General features: G+C 35.5%; 1 long non-coding RNA gene across 1 annotated transcript in view; it reads left to right on the forward strand.

Annotated features, from left to right (window-relative positions):
• Window positions 1–4,952, forward strand: part of LOC116294510 (uncharacterized) — a 57,745-nt gene extending 52,793 nt beyond the window's left edge. The window contains exons 4-5 of the long non-coding RNA XR_004196931.2: window positions 1,242–1,275; window positions 4,443–4,952. This is a non-coding gene — a long non-coding RNA (uncharacterized LOC116294510). The remainder of the gene's footprint in view (window positions 1–1,241; window positions 1,276–4,442) is intronic.
• Window positions 4,953–5,217: the final 265 nt, after the last annotated feature.

Raw genomic sequence — 5,217 nt, forward strand, 5'->3', positions numbered from 1 at the left:
CCAGGGGTGCGGGGGGAGGGTTTCTATGATGAGTAAATAAGGACCAAAGAAACCCACTGCGAAACCGAGGTAGGCGACGGAAAGCAAAACAAACAATGCAAAAGAAAAAAAAGAAAGGGTTCGGTTGAAAGCAACGCGTAATAATCTCGTTGGGACTACGAACGTGCAAATGTGTTGTGAAGATATTCAGTCAAGGAGAGCCTCTATTGGAAAAATTAAAGAACTTCAGATTTTTTCCAACTGTCTATTACAAAATGGTTAGACTATCTGAAAAGAGATTCGAAGTTTTTCTAATTTTTGAGCCCTTTACTCCTAATTCTCTGCATGTCTTGCTATCGTAATTGGTTTTGGGAGAAGAGGAGAGGTGTAAGAGACGTTGACGTAGTGTGTATGTCAGAGAACACCCTTAGTGGTAAGGGGTGGACGTTATTTTCTCTTTTGAGCCTTTTGACTCCACAATTCTTCTGCATATCTTGCTATCGTAATTGGTTTTGGGAGAGAGGAGAGGTTTAAGAGAAGACGCTTGACGTTGTGTATGGCAAAGGACACTTTACTCATAAGAGGTTCAAAGTTTTTTCTCCTTTTTGAGCCTTTAATTAATCATCTTTGCTCTGGATGTCTTGTTTTTAATTGGTTGGAAGGAATATGGCAGTGGGCACTTTAGTGATAAGAGGCGTGAAGTTTTCCTCCTAATTTTTGAGCCCTTTACTATACTCCGTATTCCTACTGTATGTCTTGCTATCGTAATTGGGTTTGGGAGAGGAGAGGTGTAAGAAACACTTAAGTATGACAGAGGACATTTTAGTTACTTTTTTCCTCATTTTTGAGCCTTTATACTGAGTCATCTTTGCAATGAATGTCTTGGGTTTTTTTTAATTGGTTGGTAAGAATATGGCAGTGGGCACTTTAGTGATAAGAGGTTCGAAGTTTTTCCTCATTTTTGAGCCTTGAAACTCAGTCATCTTTGCACTGTATGTCTGGTTTTTTTAATTGCTTTTGGGAGGAGAGATATTTCTCTATTTCTTGCCAAATGACAATCATCCAATTTTTCATTTTTCTTGATTGTCTGGTTAATTTTATAGGAATTTATGTTTAATTTTGTTTAATATTCCCTTAATGACACTTCAGTGTTACTGCAGACAAATATATAATTCTGGAAACTATTTTGTTTTTAAATACTGTGTGATTGTCAAATCCTAAAATTAACCCGAAAATAAAGACAAACTTTTTGTTTTTTGCAGTTTCGATGTAGAAGAAGGCCGACAATTATATAAGGTGAGCTTAAAAAAAGATTGATATACATTAGTAGTTTTAAATCCATCGTAAACATCGTAGAGTTTATGGAAATAATAATTATGGGAAAATGTCAAAATGTTTAATTTGTTCAGTGATAGTTAATAAGAAAAAAAATCTGTCAACCCGTCTTCCAAGTGGGTGAAATTATACTATCAACAAAATCTGGAATTTTTCCGAGGCTTCAAGTCATTTTCACCATCCATTGTCTTTGTCAGTTAAGACAGATTTACGATATCATATAGACGGTCAATATCAGGTGATAAAATCACTAGTTATTCATATCTTATACAAAAACTTCAAAAGTTTTATTGAAATACAAAGATGTGACAAAAGATCGGAAATGAAGAGGTGCGAAACAGTTGCTAAGGAAGTTGTTCCTTTTGTTGTTTACTCTTTTTTCAGGCTAAGAAAAAAAAACCTTCAAATTTTATCGATACCATGAAAAAACTTTTGAGTTGATTAAAATCAAGGCGCGGCTAATTCACAGATCGAACCCCTGAAACAACCTCTGGGCTGATAAAATCAGGGCACGGCTAACTCACAGATTAAACCCTGAAACAACCTCTGGGCTGATCCAAGTCAGGGCACGACTAACTCACAAATCGATACCCTGAAACAACCTCTGGGCTGATCTAAGTCAGGGCACGGCTAATTCACAGATCGATACCCTGAAACAACCTCTGGGCTGCCGATAAAAGTCGGGGCATGGCTAATTCACAGATCGAATTGAAATTTAACGTGTCAGGTTTTGCGTAGGGAGGAAAACCGGAGAACCCGGGAAAAACTCACTGAAGAGAGAAACCTGACTTACTCTACACTACTGCCAGTCCAGGAATCAAATTCGAGACCCAGATGTGAGAGATACTCCTACTACTACTACTACTCCTTCTTAACGAAATCAAATGTTCAAACCTAATCATTTATACAGCAGAAAAGTATAAGATGTTGAGTAATCTTCCAAAAATCGAAACAGTTTTCTCCGGCGAAGGGAATCAGTAAACTAAGAATTCCATTCTTCTACGGTGTTCAACATACGTTTAATTTATTTTTGTGTATTTCCTATTAGAGAACTAAAACCTAGATATAAAGATATAATAGACAAACGTTGGCTTACAAATGATTTAATTAAAATACCAATTATAAAATACCTTGATAAGCCGTCTTGTCTGTGTAAACAGAGGCAGGCATAACCGTAAACCATACATGAACCAAGCTCGTTTTCATAGCAGAGATGTCACCTCTGGCAGTCTTTGAAGCGAGGGGCTATTTTTATTTATCATTACATACATTCAACTCAATATCTTGCCTCTGATTGGCCGAGAACATTTAAGATCACCAATCCCTGATAGCGTGTGAACTGTAGGTTTTCTGCAAGTGATAAATCCCTAGCTCACGTTTCCTCTCTTTTTGATCTCAGTCTTAAAGAAACGAATAAATGTATCTTGTCTTCGGCAGATATCACAGCCTCGGTCTTGAAACTATTACAATATCATGCTCACATTAAATCAATTAATAATTTATTGCTAGAAAACGATTTGGAAGTAAGATTTATTTCATATTCCACTCGTTTTAATAATCTCTAGAATTTTTTGACAAGCAAATGACAAATGTCTGGCGCACAAAAATAAATAAATGAAAAAAGAGAGAAAATGGAGAACCAAGCTAAGACATCGGTAAAATCGGCTTTATTAGAAGCACAACCGACAGACCGTGACCCAACACCCTTAAGAAATGCAGTGACAAAAGTAACCCCCAAATAGGAGAGATCTTCGATATTATTGAGAAGTCGAAGTTCTGACAGCTCATATTATATGACACACAAGAAATGACATAAAAAATAAAATCTAAGATTTTGTGGAATTCTGCATAGATTTAAAGTGTATATCAAGGAAAATATTTCATTTTCAAAATCACTTATATGTGAACAGTGTAGTAGTATGGTTGCAGTATTTTTGTATGTGGCCCTCTCTTTTCAGAGATATGAACATTTGAAATATTAGTATGCAAATGAGATGACGTAAATTCAAGAATGGGTTACGATTTTGAAGTGTAATTTACGACAAGTGTTCTGAAGTGAAATAACCTAAAAGTGTACAAAATCATATATTTCAGTTATAAGGATGATTTGCAAATGGAAAAAAGTAGTACTTTCCAAAACAGTGTTTTTGTAAAATAAATTAGTCTTGAATTTACGTCACATCATTTGCATATTGATATTTCAAATGTTTATATCTCCTATAAAAATACTGCAGCCATACTACTACACTATTCACATATAAGTGATTTTGAAAGGAAAAAAAAATCCTTGATGTACACTTTAAAGAGCTTGCCATTTCAACACATCATCCCTCATTTGGCCTTGTATTAAAAGCATTGAGACAATAAGAAAGTGTCTAATGGATTTTGGTCTTTAGAATGACAAAGACGTTGCCATGATTGGCAAGGATAGTTGAGTTATCATCGGCGATACTCAGATTAAGTAATGACCTTTCTAATTGTCGATCGCAATTATCAGGTCACATCTTTGTGGTCCTGAGGGCGTCTGCTTAATAGAGGTACCACTGTATTTACTATAAAACAAACCTCTAGTTAGCGAACACCCTGTATTAAGCGAACACCAGGCAAGGTTTAGAAGATGACTGCTTAATAGAGGTACCACTGCATTTACTATATAACAAACTCTAGTTAGCGAACACCCTGTATTAAGCGGACCCCAGGCAAGTCCCAGAAGGTGACTGTTTAATTGAGGTTTCACTGTTTACTGTAAAACAAACCTCTATTCAGTGGACGCCCTTTATTAAGTGGACACCAGGCAGGTCCTGAGATAGCACAGCAGATTGTGGTTTAAAGATTGAGAAAAGTCAGTACAATTTATAAGTAAATCACGATCGTAGGTGCCTGCAATATTCTATGCGGGAAATTTGAATACAGTTTGAACAGACTAAAGATTTTATCCAAACCTGTTGAGCTACAGCTTTGAGCTGTATGTTAGTTAGACATCTTGATGAAAAATGCTGGAGCTCCTCGAAATTCTATATTTAGAAGATAATAGGTAACTACGCATGCGTAGACGTTTGAAAAACGTAAGAAACCACTTCTGATTAACGTTTGTTTGCCATTGATTTTTAGCTTTTATTTTTATTTAGGTAAATGGAAACACGTTTGTCCATGTCATTGAAGAGGATACCTAGTAAAAGGGCATTTGTATAATGCACCTTGTCTTTTTGAATTAGAAGATTTTCTCCCTTGCTGTGATTCAAACCGAACCTAGTTGGCAGCATGTTAAATTGCAAAAGAAAAAAAGAAGTCAGTTGAAACTCACTGTGATTATTTTGAAACCTATAAGTAAAATGCTTTATTTTTAGTGCAAACCTTTTGACTCGTGTAAACAGGAAAAGTTAAGAAAGTGGATTTATTCAGCTCTACAAAATGCATGAATTATGAGGCCAAAAATTCTCTTTTTTGTATTCATTAAACATTCAACATAAAAATAGTTTCTCCTGGCCGTGAAAGCTGATTTCCGTGATTCGTTGACATGCTTTATGGCAATGAAAACGAGCTGCAACATCTGTGGGAACAAAGCTAATATCTAACCACTGGCTTTCCAAATCTTGTGTTTTTACTAAAAATTAAAATAAAAACTAAACTAGTTTAGTATTCATAGTCCTAGATAAAAAAATAACAACAGTCAGATTTGAAAAATAGCTCTCAGCTGTTTTCATCCTAAAAGGTTTTTTTTTACCCGCAATAAATATCAAAACTTTAGGAAATTGTCACCACAAAACCAAAACATTTGCTATCGGGTTTGTTTGATGTGCCGATTTTAATTTGTTTGTTTAACACGCGATTGTGTGGGTCTTACAATTTGTAAAAGAACCACTAGAAGTACACCCGGTCAATACATCATACCTACGGGCATTT

This window comes from Actinia tenebrosa, unplaced genomic scaffold, assembly GCF_029948245.1.
Source record: "Actinia tenebrosa isolate PJP-AT-01 unplaced genomic scaffold, QUT_ActTen_1.0 PGA_scaffold11__36_contigs__length_13525064, whole genome shotgun sequence".
Taxonomy (NCBI): domain Eukaryota; kingdom Metazoa; phylum Cnidaria; class Anthozoa; order Actiniaria; family Actiniidae; genus Actinia; species Actinia tenebrosa.